Genomic DNA, 17,137 nt, shown 5'->3' with positions numbered 1-17,137 from the left:
TTTTGTTGAACTCCATTTTACTCTTTTGTTTCCATTATGATCCCAATATATAATCATTCTAAATGATCTAAAGATTAGATAACAAAATATTTATTCAAGTTTACAAAATACATGTATTTTTATCAAAGAATGTAAAGTAAGATAAATGTGAAAATATAAAATTAAAATTATTTTCATTTTCTCAAGAAGTTTTCTAAAGTATTCAGAATTATTTATTTAAATTAAACTGTAAAATACAAATTATAATAATGCATATAAATCACTTCCATCAAAATTACATCTTGTTATATCATTGCTTTTTAAAATTTAATTGCATCTTATTAAATATATTTACAAAAATAACACTATTTGCAAAAGTGGAATTCAGTGTCCATCTGCTTGCCATCAATTTCATGCTTCAGAAATATTATGTCTACACCAACGTACATACAAACTTCAGAGCAATGTTTAATATTGCAAAATATGACCTAGCTTCTATGTGCAAGTGTTGAATGCAGCACTTAAGCCTCTAATATTGGGAATAGACCCGAAGAGGAGCAAGAAAATGGATGATCAGCACTAACGGGAAATGAAATTTTGTTATTAAACATATTGCACACATGCTGTTTGAAAAGAAGCTTTGACAAATTGATTGATTTCTTCACTTACCTAAGCCCTTCACTTTCCAAGTTCTCCCTGTGCTCTGAAACAGTATTCATTTCTGATGTCAGCATCAGCATGACCTATAAATCCTAACAGCTTTAGGACACAGTGGAGTTTTGTTTTGAATTTCTTAAGGCCTGATTAGTCATGGAAATGGCTGTTTAGAGGTACAGGGTACAAAGTGGCAGTGCTGACACTGGATCCTGAGTGACAAGAAAACCAGGTATCATATTATTTATTTACTTATGATATGGGACCCCTAAAGGACAGGGCCCAGTGGAGGACTGCTTCCTGACCAGGGTTATGGGCAGTACTTCCTACAGTACTTAAGTGGGAAGTTGAAATACTACTATCACCATCTCTACTTAACAGATCCAAAAAGAAGAAGAAGAAACAAGCCATAGTGAGATGAAGTATTGTGTCCATGAGCATAGATCCAATAAGAGACACATGTGAGATGTGAATCCAGTATGGCTTCAGATCTATGATTGTCCGTGTTTATAGGTCCTCCAAGAATATCTATTCATGTTTCAGGAATTAAAAAGCCAGAGTGCCTTAGTGCAATCCAACTTTCAACTTTCCTGAGTTAAAATTCAGAAAATTCAAAAAAGAATATCTTGCACAGTACAGTGTGCCTCCAACATTTGAAGGTGCTTATTGCACCAATTCTTTGTTATGAAAATTAGTAACTTAGGGAAATAATTATACATTTGCCTTGCCTTGAGGGTAACCCAGTAGCCCTAATCAAATGAAGGAAAGTGAAAACAAAACAAAATAAAACAAACAAAAGTGTTATTTCTTATAACAAAATAAAACAAACAAAAGTTTTATTTCTTATAAAATATGTTTGTAAATACCTAGTCACAAAGGAGAGACTGTGGCTTAAATTCGAAAATACTTAATCTTTTCTTTCCTTTTTTATTTTCTTTCTTCTTCTTCTTTTGTAAATTATTTTTGCCATTCCAAAGCATCTCTTTTGCAGATGCTGGATGATATAATAGCAGAGAAATCACTCTAGAGGGAGTCACTTGCCCATTTTCCTCAGGACCAAAAGTAATCATGCTGCAAGAAAAAATTAATTTATGCTAGTAGCTTAAAACCTTGCCAAAATATTTCTCGCTATCTCCATTAACATTTAAGATCTGGTCCATAATTCAGAGTAATATATGCTAGCTACATTAATATGATTTTTGGTATTGATAGAGTCATTGACATTCTGCAAGGTTTTTTGAAGATTGCTTTTATATTAATCTGAATCTGCTAATGAAAAGCAAAGTGACCAGAGTATTATCAGATTGAGTAATGTCTGCAACACATAAAGAATGTTCAAAAGAAGGAGAATCCATGGGAGTAGAATTTTTTTCTATGAGGACCTTGGTCAAGTTTTCAAACCTTAATACACATTACTGTTCTAATTTCAAGAAAATACCCATTAGAGAGAAACTGTGAGATACCGGTAAATTATTATCGCAAATAAGGTTTGGGAGTCATGCCCAACATCTCTATTGCTATCTCTTTCTACATCCCTGTACACCAACAGACCAGTCTCTTAATTCTAGAAGCTTCTATTTTATGTCCACTAATATTCAGAGCTTATTAACTCATATCCTATAATTTAATAAACTCATGTTAATGACTAAAAATTGTGAAGGAATATTCTTCTGCTGTTGTGTTTGCAATTTAGCATGAGATTCCTAAATTCAGTCAAAGCCATGAATTTCAAATAGTGAAATTTCAGACATTGTGGCAAGTCAAAAATGGAAGGCTGAGAAGAAAAGAATGGAGGGAGTCTTCATCTTCTCCCGATCACCCCACATGGGTCCCATTAATGATTAAGGCAAGCCCTCTCTGTATAGGCAAAAAGAACCAAGGAAACCACAGCTATTAATATTCTTGCCTTCAGATCTCCTCTTTTCCCTGATTACTGTAGGGCATCACATTATCAATTGTATGGAAACCTATGGAGTTCTTAAAGATAATATTACATAAAAAATGCCAATTGATTTTTTTTTTTTTTTTAAGAGAGAGAGAACCTGAAGAGGGGCAGAAGGAGAGGGAGAAGGAATCTTAAGCAGGCTCCACACCCAGCATGGAGCCTGATGTAGGGCTCAATCTCATGACTCTGAAATCATGACTCAAGCTGAAATCAAACCAGTCACTTAACTGATGGAGCCACCCAGGCATCCCTGAATTTTTGTTTTAAAGGTACTTTCATAGACACCAAGATGTTTAAAACAAACTCATTATTTCTTCAGGCTTAATGCAGCAGTTGTGTTCCTTTCTCATGAGAAATGACCTCTACTGGAACTAAAGTACTTCCATAGAATTACAGGATGTTGTATTGGGAAGACTCCTTAAGAGTTTACCTAGTTTACTACATTTTCCCAAATCCTCTCCCACCTTTCTTTATTTTTCTGATGAGGAAACAGAGGAAAACTTGAAAGAAGTAATAGCATCTATAGTTCTGATCTACCAACAGAAAACAAAAGGGGGATAAACTCCTTCTGAGAAAAGTAGTCAGGGATAACTTCCTTCAGACACCTTTCTTAGCATCACAAAGTAACCCAGAAACTCAGAAGAGCAGCCAGGGAAACCAAGGGAGAGATAGGTCAAGGCAGAGCATGGCAAGTTCAACTGCTACAGGTTCCTAGACGATCAGTGAGATGAGGCCATAGGAATGGGAAAGGATATAGAGCAGAGATAAGGCAGAGATCCAGGGGGACCCAACATACGTTCCCCATCTCCTGTGTCCCTGTTCCGTGTTTCCAGATTACAATATTTTATCTGGGGAGTCCTAGTGACAAAAGATTTTCTGCCGATACAACTAGACAAGTCAATAAGCACCTTACTGACCAGGGTTCCGGGAAAGCTGGAAAACACCCTCTAGGCCACAGCAAGGCTTAGAAGAAGGTTCCCAAATTGCCTGGTCCTGGGAATTATCAGTGATCCTATTTAAAATACAGATTTCTAGGCCTATGTCTTAGTGTCTTAGAGATTCTGATTCAGTCTGTTGGAGAGGAGCCAAGTAATCTGTGATTCTTAGGATCAGACAGGTTTGGGGAAAACATGAGATAGTAAAGATTATGGGCTTTGCTTCCATGGAGGTCTACTTCATTGTTCACCTCACTCAGGGATCTTATTTTTCTGAAAATCATCTATAAAAGAGAGATACTAATGAGAGAAGTGAATGTTAAATTGGATCCTGTAAGTAGGTTCTATTGCACGCATAGACATGACCTGCAATCTACTTATTAGCATCTCTTTCTTATCTGTCAGTTTCCCTAGCAGTAATTCTAGATTTAGGGCTCCACGCACCATAGAAAATTTCCAGTTATGTAGTCATAGTACTAGACCGATTTAAAAGAACAACGTAGGTCTATGGATGATAAAAAAGAATTATTGAGATAAGAGCCTAGATGTCAGACTGTGTTTGCTGAGCATGGCTACTAAAAAATGGGCAAGATGTGACCTTACAAAAGATATATATAGACTGAAATATAAAGGGTTTATCTTTGCCTCTAGACTGTGATCTATATACTTGGGTTCATACTTCTGCTTTATTTAATCCTTGATTTTCCTGATCCCACTTGAGATGATATGCATTGTCCAGAACTCTCTTTCAGCTGACTTTGGTTTGGTATTTGGGAATAATACACTTATTACACTTGTTTCACCCTTGATCCAGGACTCCTTCCAATATGCCCAGCTTCTACCACCATGTTAGAAAGATTTTCGCCCTAAAATAATCTTCTCTTGAGTGTAATATCAGATTAACAGAAACCAAAGCTGTAATTTAGATTTTAAACAGTGGCTACATGTGTTATGAGCTTTCAGCTTCTTCCCCTTAAAAGATATTAAATGGGATTCCTCTAGGCACAAAATGATATAGAAACAAATATAAAGTAAGAATTTCTAAAAGAATTAACAAAACAAATTTACATTCCACTGAGTTATAAATCATTAATGTATCTTTTCCTTTGTCAGGTTCTAGAGAAAATGAGCAAGAGAGGGGAATGGAAAAATAAGGATATAGGAGAAACTGAAAGGACTCATAATAAAGAATCTGAGGAGGGCAGATGAAATGTTTGAAAACAAACATTTGCCTGCCAGTCTTGTCTTACAGACCAATCCTGTGCTAATAAGTATCTCTTAGAGTTTAGGGATTCACTTTTAATAAATACTGAAGGTAATAATCAAATGAGATTAACAGAGGTAGAACATTATTTACCCATGGAATGTATTTCAGTGAATAGATCTTATTTGGATTCAGCTCTTGTAAGAAGAGCCTAGAAAAATGGATGTGGAGATACACCAATGCCTTGGGATTAGGCTGCACAGATTTCCAGGAATACTCCCAGGCACTAAGAAGTGTACGCAACAGAAAATATGGTGAATCATTCTAGTATTTCTATCTGCATTTATGTATAAATAGGCTACCATCCCCTTTGCAGAGACTGGGTAGGATATAAGCAATTTTGTTGAATTTCATTTTATGGTTACCTCGTCTTAGAAAATATTTCTCTTTGGAGAATTTTTTCCCTAAAAATCTTTCTCAGACATAATGGTCTATTTATTTAAGTTAGCAAAGAAATATAATGAACCCTGATAATAATCTGAAAAGCAGAGAAGTCCCAAATACCCTTTAAAAGGTTAAAAACAAGACTGTCTGATGTAAAACTTCCCAAGGAAAGTGAGAAATGGTTTTGAGAAGTTTTTGTCAGAGGGCTCCAACCAATAATTTATTATATCTTTGTAATTTTTTAATGTCTACTTTCCTTCCTGATTCTCTCTGTATCTTGTCCAACTAATATTTCCACTACCTATAGGCTTGCTATTTAACCCGTTATTTAACTTGGAATTGACAACAGCCATAACTACATTCAGAATGAAAAGTATTAGGAAAGAAGTGGAGAAGGAAAAACAATGATGGAGGGTAGCAAAATACATTGTGTACCTGATATGTTTAGGTATTGTCTGGTGGTTTCTGAGAACATTTATACATTTTATGCTCATTGGTATCCTATCCTATATGTATTATGGTTTCCCTCTGGCAGTTGAGAAAACTGAGAGAGAGACTGTAACTTACCCAAACACACAAAAATAGTGGGGGCAAGTGCTAAGATTTGACTTCTAAGCCCAAATCCAGCCCCTTCCATTTCTTCAGACATGATGGGCTTCATAATAACCACCATCCCCTTTGTCTTCCTGGCCAACAGAATTCCAGTTTTATTCAGGGATCCATTACTTGGAATAAATGCTTCTATCTCAGCTCAGGCATTACTCTAGATGAATCTATGCCAATTAGTCAAATCCCAATTCCCTTGTCAATGTTGGATTTCAGGGCTGTGTCTATGAACTAATTCTGGCCAGTTGGGTGTTTGAAAAAGTTTGCTGAGAGGTTTCTAGAAAAAAGTTTCATGCTCTTAAAAAGTGAAAGAAATTAATATTGTTTGATCAGATATTATTGTAATGCCTGGAACAGTAGCAACTATATTTTGACCATGAAGCTCAAGTCTAAAAGCAAAGCCAATACATGAAGGAGATCAAATCAGAAGATGAAAAGAATCTGGGTCCTTGAAAGTCATTGAGTTACTGAACTGATCAGCCATAATACTGCCATCTTCTGGGACTCCTGTAATGGAGGATAATAAATGCTTATTTTTATTGAAGACATTCAGAATTGGATTATCTGTTACTTGCAAATGAAAGTATAAACTGCATTGTGGAAGATACAATAGATGGAATGCCAAGCCAACATGGGGGCAGAGAACATCATGTCAGCTTATGAATAATTAAAACAGTATGGAAATGAAGAAGCCACCTCTAGAAGCATGTGTTACTCATACACACACACACACACACACACACACAGTGCTAGAATAGCATCTGAACAACTTTCTAGAAGAAAATATCATATTAACAGATCATCCCATCCCTTAAGTCTCAAAGTCTTACAGGGTTTTATTACAATGGATGAACACTGGGACCACAGGAAGGCTTTCAAAATACCCAGGCCTGAGCCATCCCCATGGATCATGATTTAATGCATCCTCTACAAAAGATGGCGCTGAGAGTTTAAAAGCTTCCAAGGTGGTTCTAACACACAGGAAAGGTTGAGGAGCACTGTTCTATAAACTTCAGCATAAATAAGCAAATAACACTGTTTCAGGATGCTTACTTACCCAAGAGATAACCCAGGCTCCACCACATCATACTGTATGGATCTGTATTCCCTTTCCCCAATAATATTTCAGTTGTTGGAGTAATTGAGAGGAGGGTAGAAGCAGACTGGAGCAGAAGTCAGAGCCACAGAAGTATCAGGGCACCCAAAGTTCTGGGTGGTAATTGATAAGGAGCACTGGCTTGGGAGCCAGAACATCTGGGTTCAATAGCTGGTCTTATCATTTAGTTGGGATCTCAGGAAACCACCTGTTGACTCTGGACAACCACTCATGTGGAAGTTAGGGTTAATAATTCTACTTTCCTTTTGGATTCTGTGTGGAACTGGTTAAATTATGTGTGTCAGATGACTTGAAATAGCAAAGCATCACACAGGTGGGTGTGAGGTGAGGTGTTTGTTTTGCAAATGAACAAGGACAGCTTTAGTAATTTCCAGATTATCACCTACTGGTTATTCTATGCTTGAATAGCGTTGCAATAGCGAAGGTATTCTCCATCTTTTCCACTCATTAGAATTTCATGGGGAGCTTTTAGGGATCACCAATGCCAGGTCCAACCTTCAGTAATTCTAACTTAAACTGTCTGGGGTGGGGGTTGGCCATCAGTACTTTCTAAAACTCCCTGGTTATTTCCAACAGGCAGCCAATGATCTCCAAACCCAAATGCATCTAAATAGCAATGTTCTGTTGAGATTTTCCTTCCTTGGAATTCAAAGAGCCCTGAGCCCTGACCTCCCTCTTGGAGATGAGCCCATCAGAGACTGGCAGCAAATGCAATCCCTATCATCCTGCAGAGAATGTCTCTGGGAGGCAGCTCTCAGCTCCTTCTTCCCTTTCTGACTTCAGCTCCTGGGTCAGGAGGGGCCTTCTCTCTGAGTCATCCTTCCCTATCAACAACCCTGGAGTCAGATTGTTGCGCCTGCTGGCCCAGCCACAGATGTCTCCTGCACCATTTAGCCCATTCATATGCTCTGCTGAGGCAGCTCTCACCTGGCCTGACATGATGTGTAAATCCTCTCCAGTTACCAGCTGCAGGTCATTTACAGGCCATACAAGGAGGAGAGGGAGACAGGAAGAGAGAGAGAGAAGACATTTCTATTGTAGTTCTATATACAATTGCATTACTTCCTGAAGAAATCATTCCAAACTCATCATAAATTCATAAAATTAGAAGAATAAATAATCTTACTACTATGCAGGTCAATTCTGATCAACACAGGCCTCTCATCCAGAATGTACCCATAGAGCTTGCTAGCTCCTTGGGCACTACCTCTTCATTGGACTTTGGGTAGATGTGTAGGTCTTGAAAGGGCTGTTGATCCAGGAAAGTTTGGGATTGTGGAGTACTCACTCAAGGAAAATGCATCTTGGACCATGTGGTTGGACAGGGAAGACATACTAGGTCCATTATGGATGGACATGGCTGACTTTTGTAGTTTCCAGTTTTCCCAAAATGCATCCAATTACATCACCTGATTTTGTTAGCTTTCCAAAATAAGCATTTTGTCAGGTGAGAAAATAGAGGCCTGGAGAGTCCTAGTGAATAGGAACATTTTGACTTAATTCCAATTGCTCTTCTGTCCAAAAGAATTCAAACAACATTGGCAGTCAAATAGAAATTCTAAAATCACAGCCACAAAAAAAGAGAAGGAACAATAAGACAAACAACATTGGCAGTCAAAGAGAAATTTTAAAATCAGAGCCACAAAAAAAGAGAAGGAAATAGATAATCCAACCAGGCAAGTTGATATGTTTGCTGTGAAGTGCAAATATTACCCTTAGCCCTGCGTTACTATGAGTAACAGATTATTGTGGACCAGCTATTCTTGCTGATGCTCAGGGCCGCTGTCTTTGTTTCCTCGATAGACTTATCATTAGCTTTCTTTTTATGTAATTCTTGACATTCAAATCATTATCTCCCTTGCTAGGCTATGAACTTTTAGAAGGTGAAACATGTATTTGATTCATATGAGAATCTCCAAACAAGCTATTGCAGTCACTGGCTCTCGGTAAAAGGGTGTGGATGAATGGATGGTGAGTGACTAAATGAATGAGTGAAAGAATGGGACTCATCCACTGTTTTATCAGACCACTGTAAGTGATAGTTACTTGTAAGAGTTAAGTGTCACCCTAGTAGTGGAGGAGTAGGAACAGAGGATTTGAATGAGCAAATGAGTTTCAGGAAGTTATGGTGGCTGTCATGATGAGCTGTCTCTGACTCCTGTTCTAACCACACTGTATCATTTCCACAACCAAGGATTCTCCGCCCTTCTCTTATCCTTCTGAAGTGAAGGGTCTGTTCTCCACACATACTGGGTTTCTCTCATGGGCACTAGATAAGTTCCCTACTGATGTCCACTAAAATGCAATGTTCTCAGCCACGTTTCTGCAGTCAGTACTGTTAGCTCTATCTTCAGGGAAAAGACTTTTGGGTATGGTTTTTGTTCTCTTTGCTGTTCTGTATTTTCTCCCTGTTCATTTGCAGCATGATTCGGTTAGAACTGAAAAAACCACTTTGAGACCTGGCAATGTGGAGACTGAATCGGGGAGCAGGTGCTCTGCACAGGGCCTGGGAAACAAGTTCCCTGGGGAAGGTGAGAAGTTGTGCATGAATACATGCTCTCATTTAGCATTTTAAACTTTATAAGATTTTCTAGGTAAAGAGCATGATAATGTTCCATGCCTAACAGTGACCTTCTCGTATTTCCTATCATTAATTCCTTTTGCAGAGGAAAATCACTATGCCTGGTTTTATTGTGAGGCCACTTTATTTGAAGGGTTTGCATTTTGGGTTGAGCTGCCAAAACAGCAGTATTTAAGTCTTCAGGAAACCTTATACTGCTCTTAATTTTTTCCACTCCCATTTGTCTAATTAGGCAGCAGATTCTGGTTGTCCTTAGCCCCACATGTTTCCCAGTGCGTAGTTTGTTTCCACTCACCTGGGTCATGACTTTAGTAGAAGAAATAGGGCATTTAATGGAACAAGACTGAAAGATGCAGTTTTAATGCCAAATACTGATTCAATTCAAATTAATTAACATTTACTTAGCATCCAAAATTCTTCACTGTCCAAATATTCCATTTATTCCTTAAACAAGTTATGAGATAGATATTAGCTTATTCAATTGACAAATGAAAATACTGAGGCTCTAACATGGTATAATATTACACACTTTTAAGAGCAAACAAAACAAAATTATATATGTGGTAAAACCACAAATATGTACGATGAGAAAGAAACAGATAACTATAGTTATTTCTGCATGATAGAATTATGAATCTTACTAGATTTATCCTTTATTTTTTCCTGCCCCCATTTAAATACCTGAAATGATCATGTATTATTTTTTAAAATAGTGAACAATATTTAAAGAGAATAAACAACAACAACAACAAAATCAGAGACTACCATTGCTTATGGGGGCACTGGTAGTAAACTTCTGAGCCATGATCTTAGCCTTCCTAGTGGAAAATTCTCCCCTCTTCTCCACGAGGCCTCAAACATCTGTGAGGAGCACAGACACAGGGAAGCACCCACTGCAGACATGGTCTGCCCTGAGATTTCTCCACTTAGCATTCTGGGGACTTGAAGTAGATGTGAGAAAACAAAACAAAGTAAATAAGGAAAGAAGAAATGAGAGAGAAAACAGTATGGGCATGGGCAACACCTACTGGGAGAGGAGTTGAGATTCACCGGGGGAAGTGGACACAACCATCACCATAGTCCCAGGGAGCTTCTTCTCTTGCCTTCCTTGTTTCCTCATGCTCTCACCACTAGATTCAAAAGGATACAAATGATCATCACCAGAATTCCAAATCTAATGATTTTCCCTTCCATATAGGGTCATTGAGTCACGGTACTGGCATCATTCCAAGTGCAAATTCCCTTTCAAAGAATATTACAGAATGAATTCTGAGCTCAGAAATGAAGGTTATGCTCCAGAACACTCGAAAGGCATTAACGTTATGTTGGTGGCTGCTGGCCCATGCTGGTTGGACATGGCTGACTTTTGTAGTGTCTGGTTTTCTGAAATGTACTCAACCACATCACCTGATTTTGTTAACCTCCCAAAAGAAGCATTTTGGCAGGTGAGAAAATAGAGACCTTGAGAATCCTAGTGACATAGGGACATGTCTATGTCCCTAGTACTTAATTCCGAGGGCTCTTCTGTCCAAAAGGATTTGAGATGGCTTAAAATAAGACAAACAACATTGGCAGTCAAATGGAAATTTTAAAATCACAGCCACAAAAAAGAGAAGGAAGTAGATAATTCAATCAGGCAAGCTGATATGCTTGCTGTAAAGTGCAAATACTCCCTGAGTCTCTCTGTAGCCAGGACAAAAAGGTAACCATGGGAAATTAGCTCATTCTTAATATAGCAGGGGGCCGGGGCAGGGGAGAAAATGCCACTTTTTCAGAGAAGCAGAGTTTTTTTTAATCTGGTAGTAAACCGTAAATGGAATTTTTATAAGAGACATTGGAAATTGGCAATGACCTTGACAACAGATTTTACAACAGATTTTATAGCAAATACACCAAAATGAATTTCATATGGCTTTTTAAGGATACAAATTATTTTAAAGCTATAGGGACTTATATTGTCTTTACATGAGTTGTATCATTAAAGTCTTGCAAAAATTCTATGAAGCATTTATTATCACATTATCCAACCAAATTAAGAAATAAAGGCTTAAAGTGGTTAATTAGCTCTTCCAACCTCACGCAGTCAATAATTGACAGAGTTGGGTTTAAGCCCAGCTTTGACATCTTAAATTCTGTGGATAAGACACTAAAATGGAATTATATAAAGGCAATTGGGCAAACTGTCCCAACTGTATTCTTCCAGTGGTCTGATTTAGCCAACAGTAAAACTTGGATCCAAGCAGTGAAGGGAAAGCATGTCACAAATTATTTTCTTTAAGAATTATTTCACTTAACCAAACTTTTGATAAAATCCAAATGACAAATACTTACAGGTTGTTCACTAGCAAAGGCTGCTGGTTGAAGACACCATAAAAGATTTACCTAAGGTTATACAGGTAGGTCATGGCCCAGCCTGGTTAAAATCCAGCCTGCTAACTATCAGTAGGTCATAGGTCCTTCCCTTAAATCAAATCAATCTCTTCTCATCCATAGGCATAGTCCTTGAGGTCAAGGGATGTGCACTAGATATTGACATGTATTTTTGAATCTGATACAAAATAGTCCTCATGTGCCTGGTGCTTCACAGGAGACTGAGATGATTAAAGCTGAGAGAAGCAGCAAACAGGAAAGGATTATGAAACAAATTCTCCTGGATAGTGTGCTGTGTTGGGAGTGAACTGAGGACACGCTGATCAGGAGGAGACCATAAGGGAAGATTCACAGGGAGATAAATCTCCAGAGCCTTGGTGTTCTCTGTTTCCTCTCCCTCACAATGGTTACATCCCTCAAAGCCTGCCACTTAGTCTCAGCAGCATTCTTGAGGCGCTAACTCTTAATGAACAAAGCTATGACTCATTCCAGTAACTCATTCCAGAGTAAAAGGTTTGCTGGAAAAAATATTAGATGTTTTCCACAAAGTTGATGTTTTCTGAAAAATAAAGTTTATTAGAACATAGTCAACTGAATCACACTTACTTACCATAAGGTAAATACTCACATAACACCAAAATGTGCAATTTAATATAGCAAAATAGCCTATTATAGGAATTAAAAGTACACACTTTGGACCTGGAAAACTCTGGTGCAAATGCCTACCCTACAAGTGACTGCATGAAAGGAATTGGCAGGTATTCCTCCTTTCTGGACCTCAATTTTTTCATCTACATAATGAAGATGTAGCATCTACCTTGTAGAGTTTTTCTGAATATTCAGTTTATTGTTATATATAAAGACATGACACAAAGTAAGTATATAAAAATGTTATGTATGACAATTATAATGTACACGGAACTGAGGAAGGAGCTGAATAAGTAGATCAATATGACTTAGTTTTAATTCTCAAGGAATGAATTTAAATAAAATTCAAATGAAAGAGCAATTTGTTCTTAATGGGACTTCATCAATTACTTTTGGCTATGTAACAAATCATCACCCAAATATAGTGACTTTAAACAATAACCATGTTTAGCACAAATTTTTACATATTGACAATTTAAGTTGTATTCAGCTAAGCAGTTCTTCTGGTCTGGGACTCAACAAATTTCAGCTGGGTTTGCTCATGTTTTACCGTCAGCTGGCAGGTTGCCTGTTACTGGCTTCTTTACTACTGTCTCTTCCTGGATAGTCAAGTCTACTGGGGTCTTTGTCCCCATGGCCTCTAACCTTCCAGCAAGCAAGACCAAGCTTGTTCACAGAGCAGCTCAAGGGCTTCAAAAGGAGCAAGAGAACAAATCCCAAAACACAAGCCACTTTCAAGTTACTATTTGCATCAAGTTTGCCACTGTTCCACTGGCCAAGCAAGTCACATGTCCTAGCCCATAGTCAGCATGGGATGGGACTCCCCAAGAGTTTGGACACAAGGAGATATTAACAAGTATAGAGTTATTGCAATCACCACACTACAGTGGGTAGCAGAAATTACTTCATGTACAAAGTAATCTTGCGTTCTACTCAGGGATTAGCAAAATTTTGATAAAGAAACATAAGAAAAGTGGTGGTCTGTGTATAAAAAGTGCCATGGATTGAGATAAATTGGAATGAATATGACAGTGTGATTGTTCTAATTGAAAATTTTTAAAGGGAAGGAGGTGAGATATGACTTCTAATGCTCACCTGTACCTCCAAGATCCTCTTTCTGCCAAAGAATTTCAGTTTATGAAGTGTCTCCCACCTACTCTTATTATGTCTGTTACATCTTCTAAACAATGTACTCAACACATTCCTTGTTTACAGAAATACAAACAGAAAAGTCCCTTTTACAAAAGGCAAAATAGACTTTAGTGTAGACTTGGGAAGCCGAAACGGGGTCCATCTGACAGAAATCCAAATCACTTCCAAATGAAAATTTGACCCTGTTCTCTTATATACCCTTTAGCTCTCTCTCTCTCTCTCTTTTTTAAACCACTGGAGATATTTCATTGACTACATCACCACATATGGTGCCCCAATATGTACTATTGGCTCCTGTTCCTCTCTCCTTTTCTACTTTTCCCTACCCCAGATGCATCTCAGTTTGCCTTTCTCCAGGCTCTACTTCCCAGTGCAGCTCTGCCCCTACATTTTCCTGGACAAATACCATCAGGATTCTCTCAACACAAGGGATCTTCAGTACAATAGGGTTTACTCTTCTGAGATAGCACTTGTGTTTTTTTCTTATTTTAGATATGCATTTTTTCTTATTTTATAATTGATAGTCTCTTTTTTCAAAAGAAAATCAGCAGTGGTACCAGAGTTGCAGAGAAAAAAGAAAAAAGCATTATAACTAGATTTAACAATGTTGGACAATGCATAATATCGCTTCCTAATATTCCCCCCTTATGTGCCCACCTGCAGTTCCAGCTTTTCTGTTTGTTGGAGGCCACGGCATTGTTGGAGTTGTGGATCAAACCAGGTCCTGACTTGTGTCTCCTTTAAAGTCCAGACACCTTGATAAGGGGTTAAGGACAAGAAAGTTGAGTAACACTGAGAAAGGGTCTGTGCTATGTGTCATGCGCTCACCTACGTGACTTCCCACACGTTCTCCCTACAGAAGGGAACAATGTGGTCAGGGTCATGAATTCTTAGTTGGTCCTTGTTGTTCCTGTACTTCCCATAACTCACTCCCTGGTTGACTGTAACTTCTTGTATCAATAGTAGCTAATGGCATTAGCCGTGACTACCTGGCATCACGAGATTTGTTTGTAGTTAATGTAAACTTGTTATAGGAACTTGCGGTCATCTGACTAGATACTGATGTATTACTCCTCCTATTGTGGTCTGCCTTATAAATGATTATAAGATGTGGAATAAAATCGGTACTGTTGGACATCCTCCTCAGTGCTCCTCCTGCACCCATCTCTTTGTCTCTTAATTTCTTTTCACCATCCTCTTACCCTCACATTCCTGGTCGATTTGTCGTGCCAGCCGTGACATCTGTTACCAGTTTGGAACTTTTTAATGTGCTCTAGTAAGGAATTTAAAAGCATCCATTGATAGTGTATTAGTGTACTAGATGTATTAGGTGACCTGGGTTACCTAGAGAAGAATCTAGCCCCTTGACAATCCATGTGAATGTTGAACATCAGGTTGCCTATCAAACTCATACAGCAGAGGGAAAACCCATCCAGCTGGTCCTGGGTCCCCAAGTCCAGTGTGCACTCCCAGTTGTTTCATTTCATCCTGTTCCCATACTTCAAATCTACCCATAATAATCTCTCTGGGTAATGATTAAGACAGTTATCTGAAGACCATGTTCAGACTCAAACTAACTGCAAAGCATGTGCTCACACGTGGAGAAAAAGACATAGGAATTTTGGGCAACAGCAAGCTCGGTGTGTAGCATGTGTGTGATGTGGTCGATAAAACAAATCAGTACTGAAGTATCACAAGCATGAATTCCCCACAACAAATCTAAGTTGCATATAGATCAGGCGGATTTGGATTTTTCAAACCACATTATCTCCCCCTAAATATTAATGATGATATATTATTTAAGGAGTTATGCCCATCAGCCTGCATTCCATTTCATGCAAGTATACAGAAATAAGAAACGAGCAAAATCAAAGAGGAGGAAAATTTCCAGTTCCTACCAACAGATAGACCCTAAATTTGGACATACCTCAACTTATCAAATGATGGGCAAAACAATACCAAAGTAAAACAAATATACCTAAGAAGACATACTGTAAAATAAGAAAAATGAATTGGAATGGCATAGGGAAAAAAAGCATAATCCTGAAAATGATCTATTATTGATTACTGGTGGGGAAAAGAAGGAAAACTATTTGACATGTTCAACAAAATAAAACAATAACCAAAATGAAAAAAATATAACCTGATGTCAGCAAAAATGGCAGAGTAAAGAAATCTGAAAATCCACCCCTCCAAAAAAGCAATTTAAAAAATTGGAAAAACTGTCAGAATTAACATTTCCTAATACTAGAAACTAACTAAAATCTTGAAAACCTCAAAAAAGGCTTAAAAACAAAAAGCTAAATCTTGGTAAGAACAGTAAGTTCTGTGGCTTTTTAATTTACTCTAACACATCCCTCATTCCAGCTTAGCAGTAACATAGAAAATAAAAACCCACATTCCTAGTATCAGTAACAGGGAGCAGAATAGATCTCATTTGCAAAGATTTAAAATCATTTGTACCTATCTTGTGGCTCCCTGGAAAATTAGACCAAAGGTTTGATTTGTGTTCCTAACTTGAAACTCACTCAGTCCTAAAGCCACTATGCTGAGTGTCTTTGTAGAAAACACTGACAGGCAAACATTTTTATTACTGCTGACATAGGCAATGGATAATACTTAGAGAAAAAAAACAGATTAAGAAAATTTTGAAGGAAAGCCTAGGGAATGACATGCTTTGGGAAACAAGGACTTTGAAAAGCTCTAACATAGTTCTCGGACTCTTGAAGGCAACATACATGTCCAGAGCAGTGTGCATGCTAACGGAAGATCAAAGAAGGCCTTAACACATCTGGCTGAGCTTGAGTCTCTGCACGAGCAGGAAATCAAAGGTGGAGTTATGAAACACTGAGCTATGTTTTGAAGGCATGCCCAACCCACATGCAGAGCCTCTCTGGGAAACCTGGAGATTTACCCTGTTCCAGGTGTTAAAGGAAATTTCTATCCAATCAATAGATGACCACTAAGTTAATGGAACAGAGACTTTGGTGGCAACACATAACAAAGAATACAAACTTTACAAAATTAGCTCAGAAGTCATGAAACAAAAAAACTACTACACAAGCAGCAATAACAAATCCTGGGGGAAGAAGGAATCTGATTTTCATAGATGTCACACTGTAATATTCAAAATATCCGGTTTGCAACAAAATGTGATAAGACATTCAAAACAGAAAACAAAACAACAACAACAACAAAAATACATCCTATACCCGAGAAAAAAAGCGATCAGTACAAACAGTCCCTGAGGGAGCTCACATTGGACTCATTTGACAAATATTTTAAATCAGTATTTTAAATATATCCAAAAAGCTGAAGGAAATGATACCTAAGGAACTAAAGGAAAGCATTAAAAATAATGTCTCACCAAATAGAGAATACAAATAAAGAGATATAAATTATAAAATTATATCAAAGAGAAATGTGGGGGTTGAAAAGTATTATAACTTAAATGAAAAACTTCCCTAGAAAGGCTGAAGAGCATATTTAGGTAGGCAGAAGA

The sequence above is a fragment of the Lontra canadensis genome, unplaced genomic scaffold, assembly GCF_010015895.1.
Source record: "Lontra canadensis isolate GAN:19392208 unplaced genomic scaffold, GSC_riverotter_1.0 scaffold10, whole genome shotgun sequence".
NCBI classification, from domain to species: domain Eukaryota; kingdom Metazoa; phylum Chordata; class Mammalia; order Carnivora; family Mustelidae; genus Lontra; species Lontra canadensis.
This window is presented reverse-complemented; position numbering follows the sequence as displayed.